At 42.1% G+C, this 17,213-nt stretch overlaps 1 protein-coding gene across 2 annotated transcripts in view; it reads right to left on the bottom strand.

Annotated features, from left to right (window-relative positions):
- The window catches only part of BCKDHB (branched chain keto acid dehydrogenase E1 subunit beta), a 2,914,018-nt gene that overhangs the window by 1,590,724 nt on the left and 1,306,081 nt on the right, over positions 1-17,213 (bottom strand). The window lies entirely within an intron of this gene.

The raw sequence follows: 17,213 nt of genomic DNA, 5'->3' as shown, positions 1-17,213 counted from the left end.
AGGGTGGCCAGTTGTGGAAGATTTTATTTTTTCCTCAGGAGACATAGACCCAGAAAGAGACTTGGAGAGCTCTTTGGTCAAATCTTTGTAACCACATAAAATGTGCCACATAATTCAGCAAGTGGAGTCCAAAGGTCGCTGAAGCATATACAAGCTTACAAAATCTGTACAAGGCCCTGGACTCCCTGTTAGGGAGTGGAGAGAATAACTCTGTTCTGCAAATTCTTTCTTGGTGGCTGCCACTACACCCATGACATTAACCGGGACTCCCTTGCTCCAGTGTGCCCGATCCTTAGGGAGAGGTAGAATTTTGTCAGGTCTTTTGGGATCAGCTCTACAGTACCCAGCTCCTTCCACACCAGGTGAGAATCAAGCTCTATGAGTTCATTAGCTGAGGGAGTCACTCAAGGAGTAGATGGGCCACCCAAAAGCCTCCAGGTACACCAGTTCCTCCTAAGAGGGGTTATAAGGGGACCAACCACTTTTTTGTTTCAGATTAAGATCTAGGGGATCCCTCCCCTTTATCAAAATCAGTGTCTTCCATGAGAGACTCCTGAGGGGAATCTGTGTGTCTCCTTTTACATCATTCCATCCAAGGGACTGCTTCAGTGGGGTGGTCTGAAGAAGTATCAGAACAGATACAGATGTCCAGCAGGACCAACTGGAGACTAGATAAGGCTGGCTGTCCCAGTGGAATGGATGGATAAGGCTCAGAGAAGAGAACCAGAGGAAGAAAACTCACCTGATCCTAGGGGGGCAGGGATGTCCTTTCTTTAGATAAAGAGAAAGCTCTCCACAATCTCAAAGGCAGAATGCCTAGAGCAAACAGAAATCGATGATAAAGGAGCTGGCAGTTCCCAAGCTGTCAGCTCCTGCAACCCCTATCAGCACTCCACTCAAGGAAGGAGTCGGATCCGAGCTTCCCAACACTGAAGCCCCAAGGGGAAGAGATGGCTCTGAAAGCTTTGCAGTCGATCCTAACCCCCCCCCCCTCCCCGGACTCAGCACCAACACTTCGGCTCTGACAGTCTTCTGGCTCCAAAAGGCTCAGGTATGGGTAACTCAGGGAAGTCATTAGAGTCGAGGAGCAGACTGTCTTCGGATCTGATAAGGACACCCCCAGTGGTCTTGCATCCAAGGGCTCTGAGACAGAGGATTGAATCAGAGAAGGACAGACCAAGTGGGAGGTCGACAAAGGTCACCTTATGGATCCAGCAGGCGCTGAAGCCAGGAGAATTCCCATCTGAATCTGAGCTCTCAGAAATTTTCTCATCATCCTATCCACGTCAGCCTCAGATAAGCTTCTGGAAAACCTAAGTGAAGATGTAGAGGATGGAGGTCTGGAATACCTGCATGGAGATCCCACCAAAAATGGTGAAGGGTGTCATGAACTGACCGGACCCGGTCGGAGTGGAGGAATTCAGTTCGGATGAGAGTTATTGTTAGAACCAGTCAGATTCGACTTTTTCTGCATCTTAACAGGAGGCTCCAATGAAGGAGCCTATAATGAAGAGCAGTCCAGAGACCTCTTATGTGGCTCTTTTTCCTTAGCAGCTGAGTCTAGCTTCCTCTTGTCTGTTTTTTTTTTTGGTTGGATGAATTTTCAGCCCCAGCTACAGAAGCAAAAGAGGAAGATGGAAGGAGGCCCTTCAGCACTAATTTATTCTTAAGAGCTCTGGAGTTGAATTCCGAGCAGATAGAACAATCTGTGTCCGAGTGTGTGGATCCTGTCCTAAACAATAAACACATTTCCTGTCTGAATCTGAGTTAGGGATTTTGTGCCCACGGGTAATGCACTTTTTGAAACCAGTAGGCTTGTCAGCCATTACTACCAGAGAAGAAAAACTGCCTAAAGGCAAAGAGAATTTTTTTCAGATAAAGGAAATAGAAAGAACTACCAACAATGGTAGTGAAGGAGTACTCTATAGAGTAAGTCCAAGTTAAAGGAAAGGAAAAATAATAGCAATGGTAGCTCAGAGAGGTACCGCCAAATCAGTAGCTAAACTAAAATCAGAAACGCTAAAAACAGAAAGAAAATGGTAAGGGAGGTCGGAGAATTAGGATAGGATGTTATGTAACTAAAGAAAAAGGGTAGAAACTATTCTAAAAGCTCAACAGTGACAGGATCAGAGTCTGAAGCTGAATGACGGCAAATGAGATCTGAAGTATGTTAGATTGGTGGGAGATGATGGATAAATAAAGGAGCTTGACAGTTTTGGATCCAAAGCAGCTAAGTTGGACTTAAGTCTCAGATCCAAACCCATCAGTTGAGGAATGAATGAAAGAACACCATCAGATCATGTATTTAAACTTACTGGAAACATTCAGCATCAAACCAAATACCATATTCATGGGTGACTTTAATTACCCCACAATTAACTGGGAATCGTATAAGATATCAAATATGCATGCACAGAGATTCCTGGATTCTGTAAACACAAACACCCTGGACCAGACTGTCAATACACCCACCAGGGGTGCAAACATACTGGATCTGGTCCTCAATAATATGGGACAGTGCTGATCACCCCCAAGTGTAATGTCTTCTCTGGTAAGGACAGACCATAAAATGGTTTCCATTGAAGTAAAAATAAAACCTTGAACTCTAGCTAACCTGGAATGTTCAGGAGCTACTCTAAGGCTAACTTCCTACAATTAAGTGAAAACCTGGTAAAATTTCAAGCTCCGATAAACCCTGAAAACACTGCTGCCTACACGGAACTCTTCACACAAATCCTATAAAACCATGTTAATAGCTGCACAAAGGCAACTGTACTCCCCAGGAAAAAGTACAGAACTAACTAACAAAAGAAGCTACCCTGGTGGAGTCATATCATCAATAGACTGTATAACAGAAGAAAGAAAATCAAGGCAAATATTAGGAGGTGTACCACCCAGCAGGATAAAAGTACTCTCAACAAATTAAACAAACAACTCACAGGACAAATAGAGTTTACCAAAGCCACATTTTAGGCAAATTTGTCATCCCCGTTCAAAGGACAACCACAAAACATCCTTATGTCCACAACCTCATAGGCAATACACAGTTGTGTGTGGAGCTCATTCTTAATGGACCCACCTAAACTGAGCCAGAAATTAAAGCAAACTTACTGGTTGACAAATTCATCTCCAACTTCACCCCTCTGCCCCCTTTGTCATCTCAGGTCAAAGGACATCCACAAAGCATCCTTACGTCCACAACCTCATAGGCAATTCACAGTTGTGCGTGGAGCTCATTGTTAATGGAGCCGCCTTTACTGAGCCAGAAGATAAAGCAAACCTACTGGTTGACAAATTTAGCTCCAACTTCACCCCTCTCCCCCCTTCAATGTCCCTTCACAAAATACCATCAAATATAACAACCCTTACTATCACTGGGGAACAGGTCCTCAATACTCTCTCTAAGGCCAAGGACACTGCATTGATGGGTCCAGACAATATACCAGGATGCCTTCTAAACAGCATAAAACATGAACTTATCAAGTCCACTGGAATTGCAATTTAACTGTAGCCTCCAAAGAGCCTTTGTGCCTCACTTATGGAAAACAACAACAATCATCCCTATGCACAAAGGTAGGCCATCTACAGACTCCAGAAATTCCAGACCCATAAGTCTCCCTAGTCTCATATGCAAAGTCATGGAAAAAATTACCATAGAAATGACACAGGAAACATACAGACACTGGATTCAACCCAGCTTGGTTTCATTAAGGGCAGATCATGCTTACTCAACCTGGTGGACTCCTTTACAAGGTCACCAAAGCAATGGATGAGGGCAAAATAGTTCACACTGCCTACCTTGACCTAGCCAAGGCATCTGATATGATATCCCATTTGAGCACTGATGACAAACTCAAGAGCTTAGGTGTAAAGCCCTTATGTCACCTGGTGACTAACCAGCTGGCTCATACACAGGACCCAGGAAGTTAGAATTGGGAAGACCACCTCTACAAAGAGGCGAGTGACGAGAGAACCGTATCAGTCCTGGGACTGCACCTTTTCGGCATTTACTTTTCTGAAGCCAAGGCCAATATCAATGGCCTCTGGCTAACTAAATTTGCAGATGAAAGAAATTGTGTGTACCACTGCAAACCAAACTGAAAAACAACACAGCAGCTTCCCGAGGTCAATAAAGGCCAGTTAACACCAAAAATAGCGTAAACACAACTTTATTTCTGCTTTCGTCAGAACCCGACCTCTTCAGAAACATAACAGCAGCAGAATAAAATACAACTGTTAAATACATTCCATTTTGGCGCCAAACACTCAGTTTGTCATACAATTAAAAATTGAAAATTGTTGTTATGAAATTTCAATTAGTAATCACTTTCTTTAAAAGGAAAGAAACAAAAAACAAACAAAAAAATGTAATAAAATACTAATAAAATCCATGCATATAAATATCTATAAGTTAATATGAATTAATGTAATGAATCTGGATAACAAATTGAGCTTTTGGCACCAAAATGGAATATATTTAACAATTGCATTTTATTATACTGTTGTTATGTTTCTGAAGAAGTCAGGTTCTGACGAAAGTGGAAATAAAGTTGTGTTTACGCTATTTTTGGTGTTAACTGGCCTTTATTGGCCTCAAGAAGCTCCTGTGTTGTTTCTCAGTTTGGTTTGCAGTGATACACGTAAATTCTTTGGTCTGTTAACTTTTTTACGTGGTTCTGATGGCCGAGGAAGTTAACCATGACTCTTAAATGGATGTTACCATTCATCCAACTCCCTCTACTAGTGACACAGGGTTGCTACAAATTTTGGTGGCCTCTATGAGTGACATTCAAAAGAGCTTAAATTTGTTGCTAAATAAGCAAGAGGGGCAAATGGATACGATGCCCAGTTCCGAAGACGAGCAGGTGATGGTAGTGGAACCTGGTGGTAGCAGCATTTGGACCCGCTAAAAGGCCCTGCAAGAGTGCAGTGGCAAAGCCAACTCTGGATTTAGAAAAAATTGGCAAGTGGTAATGCTTGGTGAAGGTATGTACAGAACTCCAGGTAGCAGCTTCTGGGATGTCCCTGGTAGGGACACCTCTGAGAAAGAGGTAGATGCAGCCCTGGTTGAATGTGGTCTTATCCCCTGTGGGGTAGGTTTTCCATGGTGCTTATAGCAGAAATTAATGCAATGGCCTATCCACTTAGAAATGGTTTGCTTTGAAATGGCCTTCCCCTCTGCCCCTGCAGCAAATGCCACCAGCAGCTGTTCAGATTTCCTGAGAGGCTTAGTCCTGTCCAAGTAAAATCTAAGTTGTCTGTGCACGTCCAAGGAATATTTGTTCCCCTTTGTTCTGTGGATTAGAAAAGAAGGTTGGCAAATGAATGGACTGATTAAGGGCCACAATAGAAACCACCTTGGGCATAAAGGAGGGATTGGTCCTTTGGGGCACCCTGTCCGCATGAAAGATGATGAAGGGTTCCACTGCCATGAGAGCCTGTAATTCAGACACCCTTCTTGCTGAAGGGATGGCTAGAAGGAAGGCTGTTTTCCAAGACAGGAATTTCAACTCTGCATTTGCAGCTGGCTCAAAGGGAGGAAGAGTGAGCTTTTCCAATACAAAGTTATGGTCACAGGCTGGAGTAGGGGCTCTCCTGGGTGGTCTTAAGTTTTTGGCCCCTCTGAGGAATTGCTTCAGCAGTGGATGAGAGAAGAGGGGTGGTTCTGTGATGTAATGTGCTAAAATGGCTAAGGCATGAATTTTGATGGAAGAAAAGGAAAGGCCCTTGTGAAGCATCTCAGTTAAGTATAGAAGAATATGGGGTAAATTGGGTACTGCTGTACCCATCCCCTGAGTCTGGCTCCAGGAACAAAATCTTTTGCATTTTTCGGCATAGGATTTTCTAGTACTAGGCCTCCTTGCCTACAGAATGACATCCATCACTTGCTTACTGAGGGATGGTAATGGAGAGGTCAGGAAATTAGCCAGGCTGCAAGGTTCAGGGTTTGGAGCTGTGGGTGCAGAATCTGGCCCTCCTGCTGGGACAGCAGGGCAGGGGTCTGAGGCAGGTGCCATGGTACCAGCAGCAACACACTGCGCAAGAGGGGGTACCAGTGTTGGCGTGGCCAGTCCGGTGCAATCAGTATTGTACTTGGTTTGTCCTGTTTGATCTTTAGTAGCACTTTGGAGAGGAGAGGCAGAGGGGTAAAGGCATAAACTGATAGTGTTTTTTTCCAAGTGAAGGACAGGGCATCCACTTTCCAAGCTTGTTTGTGATGAGTCCTTGTGCAGAACTTGTCTAATTGGTAGTTCTGAGGGGAGGCAAACAGGTCTATCTCTGGGCTCCCCCATTTGTTTCTCAACTTGTTGAATATCTTTGGTTCCAGTTTCCACTCGTGTGGGCCCAAGAGAATTCTGCTTAGGTCGTCTGCCAGTGTATTTAGCTTTCCTGGCAGAAATTGAACCTGTAGGTGCACTTGGTAGCTCAAAGCTGTGTTCCACAGAGCCTTGGCTAGTCTGCAGAGAGAGCATGAGTTGGTTCCTCCCTGCTTGTTTATGTACCACATAACAGTGGTGTTGTCCGTCTTTACCAATATTTGTCCTGGAAGAATGTGGTCCTTGAAGGCTGTTAGAGCATTCTGTACAGCTAACATTTCTTTTTGATTGAAATGCAGGTGCATTTGACTTGGGTTCCATTTGCCCTGAATGCACTGCCCTGCCAAGTGAGCCCCCCATGCACAGTCTGGTGCGTCTGTTGTTAGGGTTTGGGTGGCAGGGGATAGAGTGAATGGCAGTCTCTTATTTTGGTGGCAGGCCTCTGACCACCAAAGAAACTATCTTTATACAAGGTATGACAGGAATCATTGATTCTAGATCCTGAGAATGTTGACACCATAGGCTTTTCAGATACCATTGTAGTTTTTTCATATGCAGTTTGCACATGGAATTAGTAGAATGCAAGAGGCCATGAACCCCAGTGTTTGCAGTATTTTCCTTGTAGATAGCTAGGACTTTGTGGCCAGCAGATTGAAGTAGGCTGTCAAATGAACTTGTTTCTCTGGTGTGAGGTACGCCATCTGGGAAGTGGTATTCAAGTTTGCTCCCAGGAATACAATTTGTTGGCAGAGCACAAGATTTGATTTCTTTTCGTTTATGGTTTACCCCAGAGAAGATAGCAATTTTTTTAAAAATGCCAGATGATTTAATAGTATGTCCTGGCTTTCTGCCTGAATTAGACAATCGTCCAGGTATGGGTATATTTGAATATTTCTTTGCCTGCAAAATGCAATGACTTATAGGTTCATAGGTTTATACTAGGCTATCTGCCCTAAGGCATTTATAAGCCTAGCAAATATTGTGGCTTATGCCACCCCTTATATGAAAAATACTGTGCCATTGGTTTTGTTGTTTTGTTGTTCAGCGGTGAGAGAGAGATGATTCCGAGATAAATCTCCAAGATGGATTCCACATTCAAGATTTCTCTTGAACAGAGCTAGCGAGGGATCGGATTTTATTCCACAGCATAGGTGATCTGAGTGATAAATCTATCCCTCCAGCACGCCCTATTTATATCCGTGCTATTTTGCTGCTGCTGTGCTGGTATGGGTTTGGTTTTGGATTTTTTTTTGTCCATGTGGTTTTCTTGGTTCCCCATGGGTATGTCAGTATGTGTTCATGCATGATGACGGACCTTCATCGCTGCGGAAGCTAATGGTGTCTTCGAATCTTAAGGCTGGCATCGGGTGAGAGTCATCCATCCTTTTTGGTGAGGAACTTTTGGGTCTCTCTCAGTGCACTTGGCAACACGGTGGGGCCATCGAATGTGGCATTGGCCTCAGTCTTTCATTGGTCTGATAAGTGAAGGAGTGCTGAAGAATACACTCACAAAGATCTGGATGCGAATGAATTCTGATCTGTGCTTAGTGGATTGCCAGGTATATTTTAGCTTACACTTTAGCAACGTGAGTGTCAAAAGGTCAGACACAACATTTTTTGGCACTGTTAACCTCGAGCCTTGGCTCTGGATTGTTTTGCCTGTTGTATGGGGTATTGCTGGTCTGAAGGTAGCTTGCGTCAGGGTTTGACTATTCATTTATGTATCAGTTCTTTTTCGCCCCTTTACTTGCCCAGCCTAAGTCCCTCCCTATTTGGCCTCATGAGCAGAAGTAGATGCATCTTCCATGTAAGATTTGCTTTGCTGTGGGACCAGTTTGCAGTCGATCTTCCCATCTTGACATGTCCAGCAACTCTTAACCCCTGTGCTTCTGCTGGGCTGGCCAAACCCACCGTGACAAGGGGGACCACTCACTTGGACCCACTTGTTTCTGACTGATTCGCAACTCTAACCCTGAACTTTAACCTTGCAAGGTCAAGCCTGTCTGTTCTGACTGACATATGAGATCACATTACATGGTGACTGTTTTTTTTTCTCGCCATCAAGTTCAAAAGTGTCGACTACCCCAGGTACGGGTAGGCTGTATGGACTGCAAGGTCAAGGTAGGCTGTATGGACTGCCTTTCCTCATCAACAAAGGCACTCTCTTGGGCTTCGAGATTTCCTGGACTGGGTCCAACCACGAAGGTCCCCTGCATCTTTAAACTGGAGGGTCTTTCGCAATGTCTGTCCATCCCCCTTCAATTATGATCCTGTGGTAAGGTATGATTTAAATAGCTGCCTGATGTGTATTGTTAAGATTTAGGAGGCAGGTGCCAGGAGTGGGTGGGGGCACGCCGTTTGTGACCACTCCTTCGCATGAGGATTTCACCACCTTTGCCTGTGGTAAGGCTGAGCGGTTTAGTGCTGGGATAGCTATCTCTTTCTGCTGACAGCGGTGAGCCAGCCCCTCGAACCCGTCTCGCCACATTGATGCTGCGTTTCTTTGGCGTTTTGGAGGACATCACTTGGACTAATTCTGAGCTGATGGGAGAGTTTCCTCTGGGTATTAGAGGGGCTATCTCTTTTATTTGCACTGTCCCTTTGATATTGCTGAATTTTTGCAAGTTCATTGATTTTTTTGTATCATTTTGGACTAATTTTTTGCATATCTGGAGTTTCAGGGTGGTTTCCAGTTTCCTTGAAAAATGTTCTAATGTAATTGTTTGTCCTTTTATTGATTCCCTTTTTAATTTTAAATTGGCACCAGACTGACTTGTGTTTTAGTGTATTTTTTTTTTACTTTTAATTTTCAGGGGCCTTTATGGATTTTGTTCTATTTGTCATATCGTTTCTCTTTTCTCTGTAATTGTAAAGTTTTTGTATGGCACAGGAGTCCCTCTGGGGACGCTTGCCTTTTGGGAATTGGTTTTGGTTGGGTATTTTTTTAGGAGGCCTTCCATGCCTGATCCAGGGTTTTGTTGGGGCTTCCATGATGTGGTTTTCCAGTGAGCAGGCTTTATGTTTCCATCCATGGGCCTTTTGAAGGATACACCAAAGAAGTGAGTAGTGTGAAGTTTTTCTTAGAGAAGTTCTTCACTGTGGGTTTCTTTGGTCTGGGGGGCGGGATGTGGATTTCCAGTGAGATAGTTTTAACTTGATCTCTCCAGGAAGGAAGTGGCTCCCAAGTTAGGGCCAATGTCCCCATGGCAGTTAATATCTATTAGCCTATCTTTCCTCGTGGGAACAGAACAGTGACTAGCTGTTCCATTCCATTTGAACAGATAGGCTGTGTACCAGTTGAAGCTAGGAGGGGAGGCCTGTTCCATGTGTTCCCAGTCTACAAAGTTTTGCCTTATGTATGATGGTGTTTGGTGTACATTTATACCTTTATACCTGTAGTGTTTTCTTGGGTAAACTTGTGTTCCTGGAGAGACCCTCCCCTGTGGTGGTTTCTGATTTTTGAGGCCGGAGCTAGGCACTTTCTGAATACCCTGGGTGCAGTAGATAAGCCAAAGGGCAGTGCAGAGAACTGATAGTGCATGTAGCCTGCTATGAAGCGTAGGTATCTTCTGCAAGATTCCCTTATTGGGATGTGCAGGTAGGCTTCCTTTCAATCTAGTGTTGCTAACCAGGCATTTGTGCCTAGTATGGGAAGCAGCTGATGAAAAGTTAGCAACTTGAATTCTGGGATTACCAAAAATGTGTTCAGAAAAGACAGGTCCAGGACAGGATGCCAGGAACCGTCTTTCCTGGGTACCAGGAAAAGTCTTGAGTAAAAACCTTGCTCCCATTCTTCTTGTGGGACAGGTTGAATAGCCCTGATGCTTAAAAGAGAGAGAATGTGCTTTTGAGCCTCTGCCCACTGATTTGGGGGTAGGTCTGGCCAACTGTTTGGGGTTGGTAAGGAGTGGAAGTGGAATCTGTATCCTTGGGAAACTATGTTTAGAACCCATTTGTCCTGGGTAATGAGTTCACAATTTTTTGCATGCAGGGCGATCTTTCCCCCTAAAGGAACAGTCAGTTGAGCAGGGCTTGGAAGGTTTAAAGTTAAGTCATTGAGACAATTTACCATAGGGGGGAGTCTTACTACTCCCTGCTTTGGAAGTGGGAGCTCCCCACTGCTTAGTCCTGTGAGCACCCTGGGACTGGAGCCTGGTTGTTCTGCTGCTTCAGGGTTTGGACTGAGAAGGCCTGGAAGAGGCAGGAAAGGACCAATTCCTAGAGGGTCAATGCCTACTAAATCTGGGAAACTGTACTTGCAGGAAATCTTAAACAGTTTGCATAGATTTAGCTTTTTCCTCCATTTTTTAAGTACTTCTTCTGCTTTGTTGCTAAGCAGACGGTCATGGTTTAAGGGGGCATCCAGTAATTTAGCTTTAACATGATCTGGCAAAGATTGCTCCTTAAGCCAAGCACGCCTTCTAAGTACAGACGCAGTGACAACAGCCCTGCAAGATGCCTCTAACAAATCAAAACCACATTGCAAAGTATGTTTTCACACTTGTTCAGCAGAATGCATTAAATCTTGTAATTCTTTATTTTCAGCACAGTCAGGAATCAACATAATTTTCTGTTTAAGTAATCCAATAATATTCTGCTGATACTTCAACATATGAAACTGGCAGTTTAAGGCCCTAATGGCTAATGTTGCAGAAGTGTATACCTTCTTACCCCATCTATCCAGCGCCCTGGAATCTCTATCAGAGGGGGTAGGATTTTTGGCAGTAGTGGCCTTAATGCCCTTGGGTCCCTGTAAAATGGTCACAGGATCCGCAGTAGGATTTTTAAAGAGGAACTTCTGAGAGTCTGGTACCCTGTAATACCTATCACGTTTTCTGGGAGCAGGAGGTAAGGTGTCAGGGACCAGGCTAGATTCCAAGAAGGTATAATCTACAATGTCCAGTACAGGAGGGATAGCCTAAGGCCTGTGTTGAGGCAGGAGTAAGAATTCCCTAAGCCTCTTTTTGGAGTCAGAGTAATCCTGGCTTTCCCAGAGGAAATGCTCCCTAAGAGTATGCAAGGTTTCACCAAAAAATAAATCCTCTGGAGGGGAAGCAGAGGGAATGGAGTCCTCTGCATCAGAATCCTCACAGGCAGATAAGGGCAAATCCTGGTCATCAGAAAAAACAGAAATCTCAAAATCCTGATCAGAAGAATCAGAAGGAAAATCAGTTCTAGGTCTCTTAGAGAAAGAAGGGTGGCTTCCCCTGATTAGAGTAATACGGTCTTCAGTCATTCTTATCATTTGTTTCTTAGGCATAGGGGCCTGACCATGCGGTCTGGGCGTAGGTTTTCTGGACATGGATCGAGTTTTAGGCGTCGGTTTAATATGCAAGTTAGTAAGTGAATACACCCACAGAAGCCGGTGCCTGCACAGCTGCTTCGGACCCATCCAAGGTAGAGACATATGCAGGTTCCACAGTCGAAGAAGCATCTCGCAGCATACCGGACTCCGAATGGGTCTCAGTAGAGGCCTGTGAATCTGAAGTAGCGGGTATCAGGGGCTGTGAAAGTGCCTCAATGAGTACCGGCGAACTGGCGACTAGCTTAGGAGAAGCATCATCGGCAGCTTTGGACCTATGCAGTCTGTCTCTGTCTTTATCCTTGCATTTTTTCGGAATTTCGGTAGTCGGGTGGCTTACCGAAGGCATTTCTGGATAATTGAACTGAGTACAAAAATATTTAGATGCGAAAATGAACTGGCGACGAACAGTACGAGGTTTGAATAAGGCACAAAACTGACAGCGAGGTACGTCTTGGTCTGGGCTTAGGCAAGGAATGCAGTACGAATTAAATGAAGTATTTGCTTTCCACAAGAAATACAATTGTTAACTTTTACTGACATCGGTTTAGAGCAAGAAAAAGATTCCCTAATGGGGTACTTAGCTTAGTTGAAGACTTCGGATCTGAAACTCGAAAATGAAAATTTCAGGAGTTGGCCGACCAGCACTTGCGAACTGCTTCTGCTTCAGGCACCGCACGGCAAGAAAGACTGACGTAATGGCATCGGCTGCATGCTTTATACCCCTGACTACCTGACGTCATGGAAGATGAGACAGCAACTGACGCAGGACCCAAGACTTTGATAATCAGGCCAACTGAGGGCTACCTGCAAGCAGATAACCCAAATGTGATGACTGCAACAGTGAAACACGAAGAACATCTTGGCATTATTTGGGGATGATGTTATTTTGTTCTTGATAAATCCAGAAAAGGACATGTCTGTGTTTTGGAACATTTTCTGACAGTTTCAAGTCTTTTCAGGGTATAAAACTAATGAAAATAAAACAAAGGCTATAGCAGTAAATTATGCACCCACACATGAACTGGCTCAGCAGCTCCCATATTTATAGAGACAAGGTAAAATTATGTATTTAGTTGTGTGGATTTAAAAGGATTCTGTTATGGCAGTTAAGGATATGTGAGAAGAGATTAAACAAAAGATAGTTCAAAGATTGAGAAACTAGTAGCTCTTGTTTAAGGAGCTGGTCAGTAAGACACAAGCAGTGAAAATGTGTTTAATACCTTTACTTTTATATACAGGTCAGGCATTTTTTTATCAACCAGAGGAGAAGTTCTGGACAATAATTAATAAAGAATTGAAGGAAATTACTGAGGGGACGGTGAGAGTGAAATGAGAGAAGTTCATCCTCTCTGTAGAACAAGGTGGGTTAGGATCACCTGATTTGCATGGATATTTTAGGACTATGCAGTTAAGGTTCATAGTACGGAACAGAAACAGAATTATAATCCAAAGTGAAAAGGGATGATGATGAAGCGGGGAGAAGGGTTCAAGAAATGAGAGAGAAGGTTTTGAATGCAAAACCCATAAAAGGAGTTAACAACCATACAGATTATTATACTCAAAGTTACAGAAATTATTCTAAGAATTAAGTTAATATGCGAATGCAGAAAGGTGTTTTGCCAATATGGATTACTGCAAGTAGGGGTACAGAAAATAGGCAAGAAGGGGCTGGAATTTACTGGAGAAAACAGACAAAGGAACTAAAATACTAAGAGCAAATAACTGAAGTGGAAAAGGTAACAGAGTGCGATGAGGCCAAGCAAAAGTTAGTACTACATATTGCAGACTGCTTTCCCTATCAGAACTGGCATGCAAACATAGGCACAGAGAAAGGTATGGGGGAATACTAAGTAAAAGACCTGCACTGGTACAGTTTTAGTAGACTCTAAAATAGAAGCTGCTGTTAAAAAAGGACATACCCAATACTCCATGATAATTGTAAGAATCAATTAGAGAAGGTTAGAGAAGACTGGGAAGAGAGACTGGAAAAGCAAGTTACAACGGAACAATGGAAGGACATATGTATGACTCCAAAGTATTCAACAAAGTCCAGAAGGTTTTGGATTTTTTGTCTGTAAGTGTTTGCGTATGTATTTCTATAACCCAAGCAGACTTCAAATATTTTTTCTTAGGTAAACAGCAAATGCTGGAAGTGTAATGGGAAAGAAGAGGTAACTGGGAGCATGAATATAAAAATATATTTTTATGAAAATAAATAATTTTCTTGGGTGGCGAAAGCCAGGGTACATTTTTGGCTAGGCTTACATAGGCCCTAGGGCCAATAGCCTAGTACCTACCTATGAACCTATGTTTTTTGGAAGTGTAATGAGTTGGTAGATTTTAAAACTACCTACAGCGTACTCTTTCGGAAATATTGGGGGGGAGGGGTGTCTGTAACTAAGGAAATAATTCTTTTGAGCTGGGACACATGATCTCAACTGCATAGACATAGTAAGGCCTTGTTAGGCTTAATGCTATTGGCTGCCAATGAAGAAAAAAATCATAAAATGGAAATCAAAATCTAAGCCAGCTTTAATTGCAATATTGAATATTTTTAGAAAGATAATAATGACTGAAATTGAGATCTTTTGAAAAGGGAAGCAGCAAATTACATTAAATGGAAGGCAGGAATTGAGGAATGTATGTAATGTTGGAATGAGTGACAATTGTTACAAAGAAAAAAAAATATATGCAATGCATAGTGAATGAAAAAAACACTATGGTTTGTTTTCTACTAATGCACGTGTGCCTGTGTCTTACGTGATACTTTAATAAAGGTATTTAAAGAAGACAGACAATAGTTACTACAAATTAGCACTGAATGCTAAATAAGACAAAAAAACAGGTAGTATTTAAGAATGAGATTAGACATAATAGATGTTGCTTGCATAGTTTGAGACATCAGTCATGCTGTATGATTCCATATTGTTGTAAGGAACACTTTCTGTCAGCACTATTTCTCTCTATCTAGTTGTGAGATGTTCATACAAAATCAGGCAATTCTGTTCATGTTGTTCAGATGGTGAGATATTTATATAAATATGATAATCATGTGGTGCAGAAAAATAAAGTCTGGATTGTGACTCAAATTATCCAGGATTCAATGGTAACTTAGACTGAAGAAGCTAGCTGGGGAGGGTTGGAATCAATGGCTGATACTAGCTCAGTCATCCTAGAGAGAGAAGCAGCTCTGTTCTCTGCAATTATGACACTATCCCTGGTCCATGTCTGCTGGCTTCCGCTTAGTACCCACCAAGCAGCACATTCTAAGATGGATACATGTGAGGCACACTTGTCATTGGTTAGCACTGTAGAAGAGCTGCTTATTCAAGCTATTGTGGAGTTAATGTAAATATAGAGCAGTTAGAAAACCCTGATGGCTACATGGATGATGGCCTGTCATGGTCATTGGAGTGAAAGGGAAAAGATGATGGTTGGGAGGTTAACAGGGAGAAGAAGATGACCTTTTTCATAAATAAACAGATGAACAGTACTTAAAGGACAACTCCATCCTTCAATGGGATTTATCAGTTTTGTGCAATTTAGTCCCCGCAAACCCTTCAGCACATTTTAATTTCTTCATTTTATATATATATATATATATATATATATATATATATATATATATATATCTTTTTCCCCCTCTTGCCAAACATCACTAAGTCTCCACTATCTGTTTTTGCCTAGTCAAACTTTTCAGTATTTCTGAAACAAATTTGTCTTAGTCTACATGACACGAGAGTCCACACTAATTAGTCTTCAATGCTAGTCAACTGCCTTAATTTTACTTTCCTGTGTGTGTGTGTGTATATGCACCCACACACATTGCTGACATTGTAAGTGATAAAAACATATAGATATACTCTGCCTTTTCCAAAGTCTGAGTAATGAAGAAAACATTATATGAAAATCAGGGGAACAGGTAGCAAAACTACTTTTACAAACTGATAAATGCACTCATTTTTGGAGTGCAGAGAACTTTACAAGCTGTCTTATCAGACCTATAAAATGCCCACCCATCATACACAAATAAGAGAGGTAAGCTGCTACACCTGACAACCTATCAAGACACTATGGGATGTAGTAAAAACTTACTAGAACTATACCTCTGAATATCTGAAAACATGGAATTTACCTTCTTTACCCAGAAAAAGATTTAAGCGCAAAATGAACATTTTTTTAGCTGCTTACAATTATCCATCTGATGAAAAAGAAGCATGGACATGGTTGTAGAATACATTAGAAAACTTACAATTTTGGGAAACTCTAGAATTCTTTGAATAAAAGGTGAGACTGGCCTTGAATTAGGATAGATTTGTTTTATTCCTCTTCATACAGAAGCCAGACAACAAGGTTTGAAGGTTGCAATGTTTAAACTTAAAAGTAGCCAAGGACCATCAATAAATGGGAATTCTTTTCTTGGAGATATAAAAGCAATTCCAGATCTCAATTAACAGTCCTTAATACAAGAGTTTAAATGTTTGAGTAGCCATAAATTAGTGAATATTCATTCTATCTCTAAGATTAAGGCTACTAAAATATTTGGCCTACCCTTGTGTATTTTTCTTTCTCCACACATTCCTTTCCTGGCTAAAACTCTGACCTGTGAAGACATATTACTGGATTTTCTTGGAGATGGGGTAACCACCTAGAATTTCTAATAAATTATTAGGAGATGCAGCAAAGCAGAAATAATTTGCCAGTCATTCCCTATACCTACTTGGTAGATGGTACAGTTGGTAGTGATCTAGGAATGCAAATCTATAGATACACTGGAAGGCGGGAACAAGATATGGGATCCAGGGACATGGATCACCAAGACTCCAAGACTCAAATGACATATATATATATATATATATATATATATATCATAGATCAGGAAAAATGTTTATGGTAACATTTGGTCAAATCAGATGGTGGTAACTACTTATTTCAGAATACACAAACAAACTAGATAGCAAAACCTAACACGGTTGCAGCATTTGCAATTAAGCTTTATCTTTGCAAAATATGTATTAAAGCATCCACTGGATAAACGTAAGACTTCTTTTAGCCCACAACTCCAATGAACACTTTCCTACTAGACTCTATCAAAAAAGGCTCTTATCAGCAATATATTCCTGCTTATCACAACGCACTTCATGAAACATGGAGTTTTGTAACAGATAACAGTCAGAGGCTTTGGAGATGGTAATTATTAGATGAGCAAAGGGAAAATCCTTTAGCAGTTCAGAGGAATTTCTGACATATCAGCCTTAGCATTCTCATACTGTAAGATGATACAACAATGGCGGGTCTCACCCCATGAACATTTTAGAGGAAAGGCACTACAGATAGCAAATGGTGAAGGCAAACAGAATCAGAAGTGGACTATGTACATATACTCTGGAAATGCCCAACAAGTTTTTATATTTGTGAGAGTCCAGGAAACAGCCTCTTGTGCTTTACAATATAGCTTACCTGGCCCTGATAAGAAAAGGTTCTGACTGTTTCAAATAGATGCATCAGAGCTTCACCCATCAAGGACAAACTGCAGATGGGTCAAGATGGTTATCTTAATCACGGTAGTAAAAGCAATAATTTTTTGGGAG

This window comes from Protopterus annectens, chromosome 1.part1 (genome assembly GCF_019279795.1).
Source record: "Protopterus annectens isolate FY-2018-M chromosome 1.part1, PAN1.0, whole genome shotgun sequence".
In the NCBI taxonomy this organism is placed as follows: domain Eukaryota; kingdom Metazoa; phylum Chordata; order Ceratodontiformes; family Protopteridae; genus Protopterus; species Protopterus annectens.
The sequence above is the reverse complement of the archived record's forward strand: the minus strand, read 5'-3'. Positions and strand labels throughout refer to the sequence as shown.